Source organism: Engystomops pustulosus, chromosome 7 (genome assembly GCF_040894005.1).
Source record: "Engystomops pustulosus chromosome 7, aEngPut4.maternal, whole genome shotgun sequence".
NCBI classification, from domain to species: domain Eukaryota; kingdom Metazoa; phylum Chordata; class Amphibia; order Anura; family Leptodactylidae; genus Engystomops; species Engystomops pustulosus.
Window position 1 is genome coordinate 147669866 of NC_092417.1, and position 19328 is coordinate 147689193.

General features: G+C 42.7%; 1 protein-coding gene across 7 annotated transcripts in view; it reads right to left on the reverse strand.

Moving 5' to 3' along the window:
- Positions 1–19328, reverse strand: part of TSPAN4 (tetraspanin 4) — a 430281-nt gene that overhangs the window by 40768 nt on the left and 370185 nt on the right. The window lies entirely within an intron of this gene.

Below are 19328 nucleotides of genomic sequence, written 5' to 3' on the forward strand. Positions count from 1 at the left end.
ACAGAATTTTTTTTTTTTTTTTGAAGAGAAAAATACTGAAGCGTTATCATGTGAAGTGAGAACAGTGCTGCAGAGCAACATGCTAAATCCCGAGGCATGTGCCATAATATTTACTGCAGAACAAAGTGCCACAGGGACTTGGCACTCATGTACATGCACTTTCCAAGGGGTTTTTCCAGCTGTCTACTAAAAGTCAAGGTGATCGATACTGGGCTGTCCAGATACATAGCGAGGAGGACTGCTGACCCCAAGGGGGGGGGGGGGGGGGGGGTGTGGCTACATGAAGTTTTAGAGCGAGAAATAGAAATTCAAAATAAAGGCCGTAATGTTGTCATACAGCTTTCTACCCACTATGGCTCTACACAAAATTATATATATGAGCTGAGCAGATTTTACATAGTGTCCTATCTGTAGGTAGCATATTATAGAACAGGAGGAGCTGGGCTGATTGTACATATTGCCCTATCAGTAGACAGCATGTTATACAGCAGGAAGAGATGGGGATATTGTTCAGTGTCCTATTTGCAGGCAGCATTTAATAGAGCTATATGTAGAGTGTTATATGTACAGTCATCTGTGAAGAGCTATCATATCACTGATAGGACCTCCCCATAACTAGACGGCACGCTTTTACTGTCTTGTCAGACACAGTGCTGCCGCCACACAAAGCTGGCGGGAGCCAAAGATGTTCTTTCTAGTGTAAAGTCAGAATAATATATCCGGCCCAGTATCTCCAGTTTATTGTTTTATATCCATATTTACAGTACATTATGGATGTGCAACACCCCTGCCAATACATAGGCAGGCAGGTAGTTGCAAATAGCGCCCTCTCCAGGTCAGAAGCTGTTAGGGGGAGTTGCGAACCCACTATGAAGGTTCTGGAACCTGGTCATTATGTAATAGCAGCTGTAGATCCTGCCTGAACAGGCAATAGTTAAATGGGTGTAAGTTATTATCCAATGATGTGGCTGTATTTGGAGAGGTGCTACCACCTGACCACGAGGACACCTCGGTGGTCAGTACAGGTGGTCAGTACCTTCAGTACTGACACGTAAACTAATCCCAGGACCAGAATCAGGAGACTCAAATCCAGAGCTGCATCTTCCACTGCTTGGACACAGCTCCATCCCATCCTGCATCTACTACCAAGCTGGTGCACTATTCCTGAGGACCACTCTCTATGACCACTCCAGTACCAGAATCTGCTGTTGATTGTGTGGCCCGTTGCCTGCTACCTGTTAAATAAAGAACCGTCAGGTAATTTGCACAACGTTGCCTCCGTCTGATCCCTGGATACGGCTGTCTACCACCTCGGGCTCTCCATCCATTACCCAGAGACTTATCTACCAGACACTTAGGGGTTGCCCCAGGGAGAACCAGTCCATCAGCTTCTCCCTCCATATTTCTTGCACACACCACCTGCTGGAGACCTGCCAGGCTGTAGGACAACCCTTTGGTCTCCATACCAAGCACCGTGACATCAGTGTGCCGTAGGCCGCAACCTCTAAACACTCCGGTATTCTGGGCTCCAGCTGCCTCCAGGCCCCAAGAAAAAGCTAGGCCCTGGTGGGGGATGTTGCAGATGGCCCATAGTAAGCTCTGCTGTGTGCACACCCCAATACATTATGTACATAGATTACAAATTACAGAAAAACAAATTATGTGTTTACACAAACCATTTATCCCCTTCAAATACAGACAGCTGAGATACAGACATCGCTGACGGCAAGAAGAACAGCTAATTGCATGTGCTAACACCCGACGCATTACTGGCTAATCCCCCGAGGCTCCGCACAAGAGGACATGGCTACTGTCTGCATCTAATGCCAGGATTTCTTCTTCAGTGAGATTTTCATGAAAAGGATTATCGATAAATCCGAGATATAAGCAACTAAAGTAAGAGAGAGCCTTGGAGACAAAGTGGAGAAGAAGCTGCAGCAAACTACTAAAGACAAAGATGAGCGATTTGTCTGGGATGCCTAAAAATCACTTTGGAAAGCGTATAGCAGAACTCTTGATCGCTAGGCATCAAAATGTAATGTGCCTTCAAACAAGTAAAAAAGTGGGAAGTAAGAACATTATGCCCTAAGCTTTAAAAAATCATCTTTGGTAATCTTTATAAAGTGACTTTGCCAATGCGGAAGGGTAAAAGGAAGGGCGGAAAATTGGGAAATACAACAGGGCCTCCTGACTAGATGTGCTTAACAATATGCGTAAAGAGCGTGACCGTTCAGGGTGGTGCATTCCATAGAAACGGTGTAGCACATGAGAAGAGTGGAAGGTTTGATTATAGAAGATGATAGATTTGGATAGTTGGTGGAACATCAACATCATGGAAGGTCATAGATGGTGGTGTTGGACTACTGTGATTTGATGCTGAACAGGTCACCAGTGTAGTGACTGGCACAGTGCAATGGACGGACATATACATTCAAAATAAAGGGAAAAAAAAAAGAGTTTAGTGAGGAGAAGATAATTAGCAATGAGTTACTGAAATCAAGTGGAGAATAAATCTGAGGAACAGTATTTGACGTAGCAGACAGCACAGACATAACAGGTTTTATACCACTTAATAGCTGCAGTCATAGATGTGCCTAGATGACCACCGAGGTCAGTGATTGGCCACGGCAGTCATGGCAGCCTCATCGCTTATTCTATTGGAAGCAGAGTTGTGGTAAGGGAATTGGATGGATGGCATAAGTGGATGAGTATCTCATATTTTTTATTTCTCAGCTCCAAGGGTTTGTCTTGTCGGCTTGTAAATCACTTTAAGGGCTGTATGAGAATCCATGTCAATACATCTTTTGCATCTCAGCCAAAGTAGATCTACCTAAAGTGATCTTTATAAAACAAATAATGGTCAACTGCATCCATAGAATATATAGGGGCACTCATCATGGCATTATGGTGGGAGACACAAAGAAAGTGGACAGTGGACACCCCCTCACCCCTATGGATTAAATATATACAGCCTCCTTACTCCCCATCTCATGGAATAATTATGTAGAGCACGGGCCCCCCTCACCTTCCATAGATTAATTATATGCAGTCCCCCTCCACTATTTGCAGCCCCTCCTCCCCCCTGGATTTAATGCAGCCCCTACTGAATTCCATGGGTTATATGCATCCCACTCACCCCCATGGATTATATGCAGCTCCTCCTCACTCCCCATGGATTTTATGCAACCCCCTCTCATCATCCATGGAATATATGCCTACCCCTCAACCCCATGTATTATATGCATCCCCATTACCCGTGTGGATTATATGCAACCCCTCCACACTTCCCATTGAGTATTTGCAAACCCTCCTCACACCCCATGGATTATATGCATCCGCCTTCACCAATGGATTATTTACAGCCCCTCCTCACCCAATAAGGATTTTACACAGCTCCTCCTCAACCCCCCCCCCCCCCACATTGTTTATATGCAGCCCTGGTATACCGGGTGCTGGCCCGGCCATTACCTATGTTGCTACTGGTCCCTGGATCACTACAACAAGTCAGGTCTTTTAGGTTTTTACTCCTTTAAGATTTCCCACATTGTAAGGCGCCTGAGAACACAATATATTATTATATCAGTCCTATAACCAGGGAAGCAGATAATCAAATCAGAAAAAACACAAATTGTTAAATGAAGAAAAGCCCGATGGTACAAATATTGAACACATGGCACATAATGAAGTGAGAATTAGATGAAAATTAAATTAACTCGCTGGTTGAATTGCGAGCGATAAAATGTATTGATGTGCACTAAATGCACTAATTCTATGTCTCATGAAAGGTATGTGGCAGCATCAGAAAACAATCAGGTAAAATATCCAGGTTAAAGGCCAATGAGATAGAAGTCCTGCCTATAGACATTAGAGCGGTGGAAAGTGGATCAGTGGTAAATCAGGGATTAAGAGGCTAGAGGTTTGAGGCCATCGGGGCCCCATTATAAGAAACACAGGTCACCGAATCTCCTCTGTGAGTAGTATCATGCACTCACAAACCCTCCATTCACCTCTATGAGACTAACAGAGAGATTATCACTTCATTCCTATAAAGGACTCAGGAGCTTCTCATCGGACCTGGCCTGATCTGTTTGGTCTCACTATCCCCAATTCCATGAGTCATATCAGCATCCAAAAGTGTTGATAAGTGATCACAACTTAAAGCGTAACTGAACCTCTTAGCCTCTTTGTCTGTGATGGACGGATCTTAGGCTTTCAGATGCACTGCTCACTACAGGAGAAACAAGCAGGAAAAAGGGACCGAGAAGCTGCTTTACTTAATGAAGTATATCACACAAATTGTTATTTACCAAAGTATCTATGTTTTGTGGGGTTTTTCTAATTCCTATTATTTTGCTACGACACACAAAGCCAACTAACCTACCATTATGTATTTGGCTTTATATCCAGCTTCACAGGATGACCATGGGGGTGTTGAAATACCCTAACACTCACCAGTGTTGTGACTACTCACATATCAGAAAGGAGTTGATATATGATTAGTCCTAAATGTCTGGAAGTTACAGCAGGAGACAAATAATCTTCACTATAACATTCTGAATAGGTCAATATCTATTTTATTATCCTTATAAAACAGTTTCCTTTAGACAACCAGAAGCTCCTGACAACATGAACCCAACGTGGGTGCAATGCATCAGAATCAGATCATTGGCAGACAGGTAAAAACTATTCCTTTGTCTCCGCGCCTTCGCACAATACAAGGACAAAACCATAAACCAATGAAGACTACAAACTTGGCAGAGCATAAAAACATGGCAAAACTGCACAGACTCCGCTGCTGCCATGATTTTATTAGGACTGCGGTCAGGGTTTTAGAGAACGCTGTAGTGTGCCAGGAACCTGGGAAGTTGCACAGTATGAGGGCTTCTATTATCTGGATGTAAATCATGATCTTTCTATTCACTGACAGCAAGTCGAAGAGTGGTAACACTTTATGTATGTCATGCTTTATGTGAAATACATAACGCATCAAGGAAAATAACTGGGACCTGTCTGATCTGCTCCAGTATAATCTCACACACGGTGGCCGCTGTCCTCGGTACTGATCCTGATTCAGATTCATATAAAAACATTTCACTTATTGCTGAAAACAAAACCACTATAAAATTGTTTATGTTTCTTAAAGGGGTTTAGCATTGACAACACTTGTAAGTGTCAGGGTTTCCAAGTCCAGAAAACGGAACATTTGTTACAGGCCATGGTCAGGGAGAGCAGAATTTGTTATTAAGGTCAGAAGAAGTTGGTTTGGGTACGGTTATGTAGGCTAGGGTCTAAAGATGAACAAACATGGGAGGTCTACTTATGCAATAGAAAAGTCTGTCCAACAGACCCCTGTAGGAAAAGGACCTGCTCTAAATTATGAGGCTTGGACAGATGGATCTTACACGGGTAGTGGAAACCACAATCCCATCAAAAGACATGGGTCGATGTGCCATTCATGGAAACAACTGATAACACATGGCCAAAGACAACGCTTGTGTGCACGTAGCCTAAATGGATGACACATTTATGTAGAAGTGCTAGGAAGCTTCAATTTTCCATTTTCCCAGAAATAGTCTCATGGGATTCCTTATATAAGCCTTGATTGGCAGCAGTGGACTGCTCACTGGCCTGTTAAGATGAAACTGTCAATTCTAATTAATTTTTCTTACCATCCAGTGGTTATAATCCACAATTTAGCATTGAGTTTTAAGAAACAATCAGGTTCATCAGATATCTGACAGTGTATTAGCACAACCACTTTACAGCTGACAGTAAGTCAGAGCAGTGAAGAGAAGCTGACATTCCGTCTTTGAATGAAGGTGTTCCAGGTTCTTGGCCTAGTTCCTGCTTCCCTTGGAGCACAACCCTTTTATAGCTTACATCACATGGTTTTACAGAGCACCTTCTGCCAAACTTAAAGGTTTAGATAATTCACAGAGTGAAAATGCAAGCTGGAAGCCACCGCTGTACGATCACGGTAAGTATGGTTATGGGAGGGGGGACGTGGGCCAGAATTCATGGCGCTACATCATTTTTAGACAATTATAGTGGATGACCGATCAGTGATGATATATTAGGGGGAGGGGGATTTATTTTGCTTTCTCCGGCAGTTTTCTGGTTGAGAAGGCACATAAATCTCCCCATCCTTACCAGTTGGGATTATTTTTGGTTCGACACCCACCCACTGCATTTACTATGATCATAGCTGGTAGAGATTGCGTCTGGATCTACTGCAGAGCTGGACCCACTTAGGAGACTGATTTATCGAAATGCAAATATCATAAATACATAATGTACCCAGATACGTTAATATGTCACAGGTTGTGTCTGAGAAGACACTGGGTCTTGCCAAAAGGTGGCGTCATAAAAGTGCATCACCCCTTTCCCTATAGAAAGGCCTCAGAGGCTTTGTTTGGGCAGTGGACCTCTTGGTGAGAGATTGTTAACTACTGACCATGCCATTCAACAATACCGATTCAGAGATTGTTCATGCATTGAGCTTGAATTTAGTTCTAAATCCATCATTATTCGGAAGTAGCTCCTCCACAATGTACTTCACTAACGTTTCAAGCAAAACTTGTGAACGTGGCATTAAGGTGAGAAAGTAGGAATCCTATCAATTTGTACTTTTATCTCTTGCATTCTTCCACCTACACAACGTGGACAGAACTGTGGTGCCTCCTGTATTGCCCTCTTTTAATATCCCCACTCAACACTTTCTTTTTATCAATTCTGGTGCACATCATTACATCCACCATCTGACTATTTCATAGGTCCCATTGTGCCACCAAATTAGATATGAGCCATCAAGGTATGGACTCCCCAAGGCCCTGAAAGACTTTAATTGACTGTATCTGGTTTTCCAGAATATGGCAAAGATGTTCTGTTGAATTACTCTGTTATGTTCCTCAAACCATTCCAGAACACTTTTTGCAATGTGGAAGGATCTATTGACACTGCAAGTAGGGAATAAAGCTACCAGCAAGAGAACCTTCAGCAATGTTTATATAGGTGGTAGAAGTCTAAGTAGTATCCACATGAATGTCAGAGCTCAGTTTCCCAGCACAATGATGCACAGAGCATTACACTACCTAAGCCAATGTGGTTGCTTGCCACAGTGGTAGGTATATTACATATCTACCTGGCTGTCCACATGATATCAAAGAAAATATCATTCATCAAACCAGACCACATACTTCTGTTGCTCGACAATCCAGTTCAAATGGACATCTGAAGGTCGGCCATCAATAGCAATTCTTGGCCAACCCCTTTAAACTCATGAACTTCAAGAACTGATATCATTGATTGCATTCCCTTCAATGTTCTAGCTGATGGGTACAGTTTTGAGACATACAGTAGACAGACAGGTATGACATAAGATGTGTGAAGCATAATCAGCCACAATAATACAGTCCTAATTTCTCATCTATCGGAGCTGCACATTCATTAAAACCTTATCATTTGATTAATGCTTCCATCTATGACGGGATTTCAGATAACATCTGTATGCAGAATCTATGTTCTTAGCGAAGTCTCAGGGGAGACGTAGGATTCTTGCTTTCTCAATCTGTTCTGCACACCTCAAGGCTCTATAATTCCCAACTTCCCTGCAGTCCCCCCACCCTTCTAAGCGGTCTCATTCTTGTCTCTCCTCCGCTCTTCCTCCCTCTCCTTCTTCTTGCCTCCTCCGTATTGTCTTGCTCCCTCGTAGTAGTAGTCGTCCCTTACCATGATTAAACTTTCTGCTGCCTGCAGAGCTCCGAGGCTTCGGGAATAATATTTATTTATATGAGGTGGATGTCTCCACAGTCTGCGGTACAGAACGGGGACAGATACAGCTCCGAAAACACCAACAGGGGGAGAAGAATAGTTACACAGCGTCTGATGCATCCATATTCATGGCACCATGCTGCAAGGTATATTAGATTGTGAGCTCTGCAGGGCAGGAGTGAACTGTGTCAGGCATACATAAAAGGAATCAGATACTCAGGAGGAAGGAGGAGAATACTCAAAGTGGAACAAAAAAGCTGAAACAATATCCTCAGGTAAAAACAAAAATCTCAGCTCCTGATAGAGAATAAAGGTGACGGCTCATATACTATGTGTCCTCTTCACCCTTACAGCTCCATGATGCCTCTCTCTTTGTTAAGACTATTCAATAGGTTTCACTGCGGATGTATGACAAAAAACTGGGAACATCATTGTACAGGGAACAGATAAACTTAGCTCCGCTCTTTCTATATATTCAGCAGAGTTAAAGGTGCCAGTACCAATGCCTGCAAATTGTATAATCTGCTCAGCTCCCTCTGCTCTATAACATTTTGCCTACAGATAGGACACTATGTACAATCGGCTCAGCTCCCCCTGATCTATAACAGGCTGCCTGCAGATAGGAGACTGTGTACAATCTGCTCAGCTCCTCCTGCTCTATTACATGCTACCTTCAGAAAGGACACTATGTACAATCTGCTCAGCTCCTCCTGCTCTACAACATGCTGCCTTTAGATAGGACAATATGTACAGTCTGCTCAGCTCCCTCTGCTCTATAACATTACGCCTGCAGATAGGACACTATGTACAATCTGCTCAGCTCCTCCTGCTCTATTACATGCTACCTGCAGATAAGAGACTATGTACAATCTGCTCAGATCCTTCTGCTCTATTACATGCTACCTGCAGATAGGACACTATGTACAATCTGCTCATCTCCCTCTGCCCTGTAATATGCTGTCTGCATTTTTTAATTACTCCTTTAGAACCTGTGCCATGTCATGTAATGTGAGTGACACTCCACACTCTAGTCGCACTCATATATCATCCCTACACTGTATACTCGGCTTTTATTGCACATTTCAGCACCCGTCTATGTGTCAGAGGCTTGTACCGTGTAAAATCAATTAAAACTGTTTACTCGGAAGGATCGCTTATTGCATGAACACCAGAAACTTATTGTTAAGATGTCACCATTTATAGGAGAAATGGTGACAAAGAATTTCTCCTTTATAATGGATTTTTACAGTGTGAATGTGTTGCTCTGATACAGTATTAGGCTGGGGATTCATGTAGTGATTCTGATCTGATATATCCAGAACAGAAATGGATGTTATGGGTGAATAACTCTGCACGCGCAGCCTCTGATCCTCCAAACACCTACTTCCTTCTTTTACTCTTGCCTTTTCCTCATACAATTGTATTTAATGTTTCTTCTGTACATCACTCATGCTCTTGAGTGTGATACCCCAACACATCTGGCTGTCCCCCAGCTATTACAAACCTCAAAAGCCACTAAAATCCTACTAGAAAAGAAAAAGACGTTCCAACTGTACCTACTGTCACCTATTATTTCCCCAGGATTGGGAGGTAAGCTCAAAGAGGATTGACTTTTTTTGCTCTCAAATAGTTGATTCATGGAGGTTTCCAAACATCAATAGTTCAGTCCCACAAAATATAATATTCTTTATTGCGTCAATGGGGCAGTGGTATCTTGTTCCCCAAACATAGTCCAGTTGTTTTCCCCCAGCTACACCCCTGTCTGGGGAATTGGCGCCAATGTGTGAGGGTTGGGGCACTGACCATTTATTAGATTGTGGGTAAGTGACACTATCAGGGACAGTTTCATGTACTTATTCTGTCCCTCTAAAGAAAATTAAAGGGATGGGCAAGGGTGGCTAAGAAAAATAATACTTACCCAACTTTGTCTTCTGGTTCCTCCTGTACAGTTTTCAATCCTAATTTGGACGTTTAAGGGCCCACTTTGGGCAATGAGTGGCCTCCTCGAGCATGGTGACAACAAAGTAAGGGACTTCCCGTAGTCAGGGTAGATGCTGTCCCATTGTCCCAGGAGGCCATTGATTGGCTAAAGTGGGTGCTATATCAAACCACCTGCTGAGCCTCCAACACCGCTCAGGTCAAAAACCTGAAAACACCAGAACAATGTGAGACAAGGGAGCCGAAGCTGGATGAGTAAGCAGCATTCTTTATTTTTACCACCCAACTACCACAGGGTTTTTAAGAATTCCTGGAAACACCCTTTAAGAAGTAAAACAGAAACAGTCAGTATTCGAAGCTGGTGAATCTACCAGTTTCAAAGATGAGTCAGCATTACCAGATGTGTGAATAGTGTTCAATGGCAAGGGCACTCAAATGCATCGGGTGTTACTGAAGACTTAGTGTGTTGCTTCAGAAATAAGCAGATCAAAAATTGTAAAAAAAGAGACCAGAAAGCGGCACTCACCAAAAAAGTCTTCTTTATGTTGGGTCAGGGAGGCAAAGCAAGGCGCTAACATTGATGACGGACCGTTTCACGCACTCCTACACTTCATCTAGCCGTGTCACGTGCAAAATGGTCTGTCGCCGACGTTAGTGGCTTGCTTTACCTCCCTGTCCTATGGCTGACACAAAATAAAGAAGACTTTCTTGGTGAGTACCGCTTTCTGGTCTCTTTTTTACTCTTTAAGAAGTTATGACAAGCCACCTACCACCAATATATGTTTGACAAAGGGGGTCCGGTACGTTACATCGCCGCCAATCATCCATTGACGGATAAGTCAGCAATGTGTATATAGCCATACAATATCTATGGAACGGTCCTCCAGAAGGGGCAGCATTCCCTGACACATCCATTATTACCGAGGAGCCGCTGACCCCATGCCCTGTGCTTACAATCAGCATCGGTGATATATAGGTAAAGCAATGTCATTTTTACTTCTCGCTGTTTGCCCAACTCAGTGTGTAAAATTCTTCAGTGCTGCTTATTGCACAATTATCTTTGCCTGAACAATTTAACTATGAAACTGTTGAACTAATAGGATAATCTCCCGGCTCCGCAGCGTGTGTTTTCATTAAAGTACATTTGGTGCAGCGGTGGGCTCTGACATACCATCTATTACACGAGCTCCACGCAGACAATATATGACGGAGTCTCCTGAAGAAACAGTCGCGAGTAAACTGGGAAAAATTAAGCTGGCTTCCTTTGTTTGCAGAGACCAGACAAAAAAGGAGCAGTGATCCATCTGCAGTACCCTGTAGGGGCATTAATTCTGGCACATGGCAGAGGCGGCTTATAGCCGCGCAGTTATAAGGGAAGCCCTGTGCATCGCTGTTGTGGAGCTCATGAGAGGGCTGCACAAGGGAGTAACACATTGCTAATTTACACACTACTAAGCTATCGCTATTCAGAACAGGCACATCTAAAGGTAAAGGTCTGGCTGCTAAGTACATATTGTGTGTCCCTCTGTCCATATGATATTAAAGAACAACCCTGATAATTTTATTTTTCACAACTCAATATATCTTGTGATGTAAGACAGCTTTGCCTATTACTTTAATTACCTATGTCCAGCAGTTTCTTTGCTATCCTCCTCAGTTTATCCTGTCCCTGCTACAGCTGTCTCTCCTATTCTAACTGCTGAAGGGAGGGGCAACTACTCACTGCTTACTCTGGAGGTCATATGTCTGTTCAGATCTGTAGCTATAAATATTATGCAAATAATTGTGAATTATTATTGTGAATACAAGAGCTCAAGTGTTCCCTATCAGTCTCTCCATGCCAGACTGTGATACTGCACAATTTTCGGAATCGGAATCTACAACTCAAGCTGTGTTGTAGACTCCTCTGTGGTAGCCCATCACCAAACTTCTGCTTTTTGGACACTATCTACACAGCAAGTATTCTGTTTAGCCCTTATTCCATGCGCCATGTGATGAAAGCTGCAAGGCTAGTCTCTATACATTCCAGTATGTACACACCATGCAGAGCTCAGTAGATTTACTTTTAGAATCTCACTCTGCTACTACATTCCTTCATGAACACAAAGAATCATGGGATGTGAGGGCAGCTTATTACTGACTCAGCTTTAGGGCAAAGACAGGAAGAGGTTAGTCTCTGCACACTTAAATGGATTGTCCGATGACAACAACTTAGCTCTTATTCACAGGATAGGGGCTAACTTGCTTCCATCGGTGGGGGTTTTAGTGATGGAGCCCCCAAAGATCACAAGAACGGAGGTCCATTGCACCACGTTGTACCCCAGATGAACACAGCAGCCAGTTGCACATGAGTCATCTCTACAGCACTGACGGATATAGGTTTTTACGGTGCTTGACTATCTCCCTCACCACCACAGAGATTAATAAAGCAGGCAACACATGTACAAAGGAATATGGGCATGTTTGTGTTTATTTTTGAAAGGGGGAATTATATATGACAATTTGGGGAAAATCAGTATGAAATTGGAGTTACACCCGTTTTGAAGAAAATTTGCATAAATTCTACCAAACTTTCTGGTTCTAGGGATAGACACAATACAGACAAACCCAACGATTTTTTCCCCCAGCTTAAGTTTATACATATAAACTATTTATTTTTTCAGATCTTACTTTAACCAAACACAATGATAAGGACCAGGGAAGCAAATGGGGCACAGGTGTCAAGAAACAGGGGCAAAAAAACTTTTTTTATGTTATTTTTGCCATGGTTTAAGGAGAACCTACAGTACATCTCTGCCCAGACATGCGTTTCTTTATAAAAGAAAATTATTTTGATGTGATCTCCTGGTTTACTGTGGAGTTGATTTTGGGTTAGACATTAGGGCTCAGTCTAAGATATTGCTATGTATTCATAGAGGACCTGACAGATTGATTTAGGACCATATGGCAACTACAGGTCTGTATGAACCTGTGCTTTAGGGTCCAAAATCGACCTCCATGGAGGCTGTAGATGGGTAAAAATAGAAGAAATAAATGATTTTACTCACCTAGATGTCAGTGCGATGAGAAACATCAAACTTATATCTGCAGATCCCGTGCCAGAAGCCAGGGTGTAATAATTACACTCACTTACTAGAATGCGTCAGTAGAGGCCAAGGCAGACAAGGTCCAGGGACAATACTGTGTCACATGCAAAGAGCAAACACTTCTGTAAATACTAATATATAATAAATATTTTAGTCGGACACCAATGTATAGGAAAAATGTCTTAAATAAACTGGGAATTGTTTGGATAGGATGTGCTTTGGCACGTGCTGTTCCTCTAAAGTTCTCAGGAAGGGGACAGTGGCAATGGGAGGACCATGGCAGCTGTGGTGAATCTAAGGATCCAGCAGCAGTCAGTAAGTAGACAGCGACCAGTATTAATTGCATGTGTGTTATCATCATATATAAATAGTAATATACATTATAAGTGGACTGGATAATTTCCTTCTGGCAGGTTCTCGCCACATAAAATTGCTGTTGACAAAAGTCCTTTGACTTTGTTGACTTTCCATATTAGCCGCTTCTATGAATAAGCCACATAGTAATCAGGTAAAGAGCCGGATAAGTGACAGTGAAGGGGAAAGAGGTAAAATGCTAATTTCTGGCTAATCATCTCCTTTTGATAACACTCACGTCTGTATCATGTGAACCGGCCACACTAATAATTATAGCACACGTATGAAAAATATATGGAGATTTATTAATAGGAAAATACCCAAACCTAATTTGTATGGTAATGAGAGCTGTGTGTTCAATACTAAGCAGAGGTCCCTTCTGCCGGTCATCCTCTGTACCCTCTCCATCTGTGTGTCTTTTATGGATTATAGCAGAGAAACAATTTAGCCCTGGGAAGTCAAAGAGTGAACTTTATTACTAATCCCATAATGGGGCAGATTTATCAACAAGACTGCTTCATAGAACAACCAGTACTCCAAAGATGTTCTAGAATTAGGTGTGACTGTATGTGCTATGTGTCAGAGGACTGAATTTTACATATAATTGGAGCACATTTACCATGCATCAGGACTAGTAATTCCTAAGCAGGGAATTGGGATAAGCAGGGGCGTAACTTGAGGGGGTGCAGAGAGGGCTGTCGCATCCGGGCCCAAGAGGCTTAGGGGGCCCATAAGGTGTCACCAGAGAGTGCGGTCACATCCAGGCCCAAGAGGCTTAGTGGGCCCATAAGGTGTCACTTTCCCATATGAGAAGACTAGTACTATAAACCATGCATATTTGGGGGCCTGGCACAGGCTTTGCACCAGGGACCATCAGCTTCAAGTTACGCCACTGGGAGTAAGGCTTTCTTTCATGGGTTAATTTAATTTTTTCTTTGGGTCAACCCTAGCACAGGGGATTTTTGGAAAATGTATTTAATAAACAGAATGGACATATACTGTATACAATAGTTTATATCTTAACCCAACACTGCATGAAAATGTCTACCCTAGGATGAGCCACAATGTCTATCTCAGGGTGAACCACAATGTCTGCCACAGGGTCAACCACAATGTCTACCACAGGGTCAACCACAATGTCTACCACAGGGTCAACCACAATGCCTACCACAGGGTCAACCACAATGTCTACCACAGGGTCAACTACAATTTTTACCAATGGGTCAACCACAATGTCTTCCTCAAGATCAACCACATTGGGGGTTATTTCTCTTACACCGGTTCCTTTGCGCTGTTCTATGATAATGTCGCAGTTCCTCCTGCGCGACTCTGGCCTCATGATGTATCAGGTGGCCAAATGCCCACCTTTGAAAGTGTGCATGCTGAAGCTTGTGCACACTCCTCAGACAGCCTCACCCCCACCCCCTTCATGCCATTCCACACTCACTTAGCAGGTAGCTGGTGTAAGGGGGGAAATTATCATAAGCACTGATGGATTGATAGTTTTCCAGTGTAGAAGCATTGATAAATTATCCCAATTGTCTACCAAAGGGTCAACCACAGTAACATGTCTCACATCACCTACATTAAAGGTAACATTATCTTTTATTCAAGACATTCTCAACCGGATTACAGCCAAATTTCATCAGGTAGACATCCTTGTGGACACTCCCATGTAGGAATAAAGCCTTGAAGAGGTGCATCAATAACATAAGTGCTGGGTGCTTCTTCAATTTGCCTTCTGTAGCTACCAACTTTGACTTGAGCATACAAGATTTCACATGACCCATATTCACATTTCCACATCTCATAAACAGTAGCTACCATTGGCGCTGGTGTCTATATTTTTAAAGTAGTGCAACAATTTTCGGTAGAATACTACCATGATAGATACACTTGGAGGGTAGGCGAGTGCTATCGGAGAACATCTCCAGACAGACCTGTACATTGCACATACATTCTTTCATTAGCAGGTCTATGTGCACCAAGAGATTACTACCTTTAGTTTACATCTCCTCCGTTTATCTCTATGACAATTAGAAGCTTGTGAGGAGCTAACAAGGACATCACAGTGATATGAACATTCAGTACAGCCGGGGGGATGAATATGGGTGGTAATAACCTCATTTTCCCAAAAGAGATGATTTTATAATAATCTCTGGGATATTTGCTATTGTATTAATCTCTGTTCATTACTTGAACAATTGCATTTTAATTTGCACCATTATCTGACAGACCTTGCCAGCGAGTTTCTTGTTGGTTATTATCACTGTGTAATTGCTCCACATACTGATAACTAGAAATACGTATCGCAACGTGTAACACTAAAGGGATTTGAACACATAAAGCCCTATGCATTAGTAGGGATATCAGCTCAATGGGAACTATACTGAACTTTGTTGGGTTGCTCAGGGCTGTATGATTTAGGAAACCCATTTCTCAACAGTGGTCACTGTCTACTAGGTAATTGATAGAATATCCCATCACATGATTGATGGGGATCTCACCCAATCCGAAAAGTGAAGATGCAACAGCACCGCAGCCCCTATCACACACTTCAAGTCAATGGAGCCAATAACTTTTCTATTCTGCTGGGATACACTGTGCTTCTAGAATCAATGGCTTTCCAGGTGTCTGACCACCACAAGTGATTAATACTGCCATCACCACTGTTAATTATGGGAGTAATGAAAGACTAATGAACATCTCTCGTTGTGGAGCAGCAGGCACATCTGTGTTTATCAAGGACATCCTATTGATTTCAATGGTTACCATGTAAATGTCTCCATTTTCTTCACAATGTAACAAAAAAAAAAACATGGATATTTTGAAACAAATTCCTCAACACTGCTCTTTGCTTCCAGGCCATGCTGAAAACATGGGCAATCCTTGGCTGCAGCTCGGATCTTCAGAATAGGTAAGTAGTGTGGGAAAAGGGTCATTTCTGAATTACATGCCGTATACCCCACCCCCATCTTTTTTTGTTATATGTTTTGATTTTTTGACTTTAAGATTCTATTTCTCACCAACCACTACACCACTGAACACAAGACTACCGTCATTGTATAAACAATAATTTTAGCTATCTCATATATGAATTTGACTTTCAACCATTTGGTAAAAGTTAAGTTATGCAGTTTTGTGTCATTTAATTACATTATTACTGTTTTTCACCTAAGAAAAAAATAAAAATTTACATTTTTATCCATTTGTAAATCTACCTTTGGTTTTTAGATTAAAGCATTATTCCCCACCAAATTCTGATTCCAGGACTCTTCTACACTTCCCAATGTTGGAACATAGTGGTCAACTCACATGGGTACAAATACAGTTTTAGCTATAATTCTGTCCAAAAGTGTTTGATTGGGTTGAGGTATGGGGAATTTAAGGGTCAATCCAACAACCCAACATTTAAATATTGCTTCACCAGTCTTGTAATCGAGTGTGAGAAGTAACTGAACTTGTAGGATACACACATATACCCCAGCAATATGACCACCATCAATCTAGGTCAAGTATCCAACACCTTTGGCTGTGAAACAATCCCGTATCATCATATCTCCCATTGAACCTGACAGTTTCTTCGATTTCTAGACCTGTTAGTCCGTTTACCCTTCATTCTTTCAGAACCATTTGAGCCATCAGAGCCAAGTCTATCGACTTTAGTCTCATCGCTCTAAATCACCTGTTTCCAATCTTCTATTGTCTACGCTTCATACTCCTTTGCAAACTAGAGCTTCTTGTTATGATATTCACTTTTTTTCCGGGCCACCATTCCAGAGTTCTGTAATGCATGTCACATGATGTTTGAACGGACACCTTTGATCAAGCTATTATAAAGTTTACACCCCATCTCCATTGCCCTGTTTATGGCACCAAGGTGATAGACCTTGTAATTTGCCTGAATGTCCACCATTTGGCATTGAAATGGGTAGAGGGAGTTAATTTAATATTCTTAAAGCTGTCATGACACTCACAAGATACAGTTTGGCAATTTTCTTGGCTGAGATACCACTATGATAAATATGGTAGACCATCCACAAATGGCTTATTAGAAAGGACCTATCACCACCAACTATTTAAACTCTCTAACCGGAGTCTCATCACCACAACCAACGCTGTAAATTTTGGTAACCAATATGCTAATTGGGGGCCTCTACTGCTATTGAAGATACTATTTAGCATATTGGTTGCTGACAGAGTCGGCTCCAGGTTTCATTAGGGCCCTGGGCGACAGAGCCTTAGTGGGCCCTTTTAAGTGCATTCAAAATTCAGAAACTATAGCAGTCCCCTCTTCCCAAATATATTCCCTAGTGTATCATTCCAAACAGTCCCCTCATGGTTGATTTATATACAGCCCCATCACAGTTTAATTATATACAGCCCCACATGATTCTATTACATACAGCTCCCTTATAAGTTATACTATATACAGTCTCCCTCGACCTCCATGGTTTCATTTTATACAGCCCCCCTCAACCCACTTTGTGGTGCCGGGCATTGCCAGGCTGCTGGGTTTTGAGATTGGGATGTCTGGGCTCCTCCAGCAGTTCTGGGTCCTGGTATGCTTAGTGTTGGCATCAGGCCTGGTCGCCGAATAGAACTGTTTGCCTGGATGCAGAGTTGGTGGAGGTCTTGAATTGTCCCACTTACTAAAATATATATAAACAAGGCATACACCTACTATACACTTTTATAATAGCCTATGATGCACTGCATAAGCAAAAAAAAAGATTTGCCAAAGCGCTTCTATAACCTCAAGCCTACAAAAAAAAAAACTTTAGGCTTTGTCAACGAACAGGTAACTACGGGGGAACACAAGTGTTTTTCTCATCTCTACGGTTTCGGATGAAACTAGAGCAGCCCGCTGGGCAGCTGTGTCACAGAGAAGCATTATAATACTGTATGCCTATAATAAACCAAGCTGGAGACTGTCAAGACATTTGAGATGTCACGCAGGGGTGTTGATGTGTACATAGCTGTGACCCAGACTTCATTACTATTGATGGCAAAATATCTGTAGGCATTTCTTGCCAAATGTTAGTGAGCAGGAGCAAACTGAATGTTTTCACCGAGGCTGTGGTCCCACAGAGAATACACAGTCTAGTGCATGGATCACTGCATTGTAATTGAGTACAGGCAGGAAGACTGGATTTCCTTTAGGGGTTTGGATTGTATTATGGCTGCACCGAGTGCACACATGTAAGTACTATGTCACGGATTTTGATATGCAATAGATTAAGATACAGACCAATTGGTTGTAATGGGCACCATTGGCAGTTTTGGATATTGAGCCTCTTTTAGCTAGTTGAAGGGGGTGTCCAGTATTTTACAAATAGAGAGAGGAGAGCAATTTTCACTTTTAATGTTTTCTCTTGCTGACATACCAAGAATAGCGTCAGTGCCATTTTGTCCATTGGTCCGAGTGGTTACATGATTATGATCACCGGGACACAAGGTCTAACTATGGCAGCTCTTCACTGCCCGTATCTCACCCCTTCAGACAGTCATTGCCATCAGAATACTTGCTGCCTCAAGTGGGTAGCCAACATCTCACTATTAAAATTGCTGACTGATTCCTGAACTTTGAATTTTCTGGTTGTTTTAAAACTTGTGGGCTCAGATCTTATTTTTGAGAATTACTTTGTGCTGCCTGCCCTGACCTTGGCTTGTTCCTTGCCATTTTATGCCTAACCTTCTGGTGCTTCCCACTGGCATCACTATTCCCTGTTAGAGTGAGTCTAGATCCCAGGGGTGGGGGGATGAGGTATCATCAGGACATTGGGGGTCATTTACTAAGGGCCCGAGTCGCGTTTTTACGGCGGCTTACCCGATTTTTTCCGTTTTGCGCCGATTTTCCCTGAATTGCCCCAGGTTTTTGGCGCACGCGATTGGATTGTGGCGCATCGGCGCCGGCATGAATGCAACGGAGATGGGAGGCGTGGGCGAACAAAAACCTGACGGATTCGGAAAAACCGCCGCATTTAAAAAAAAAAGGGTCGCTGGACACCGCTTACCTTCACCCAGCAATGGATCGTAAACTCCGGCAGACCTGGGCGGACTTCAGCGCAGCAGCGACACCTGGTGGAGGTCGGAGGAACTGCCTTAGTGAATCGCCGGAAGACCCGAATCCACCGCAGAGAACGCACCGCTGGATCGCGAATGGACCGGGTAAGTAAA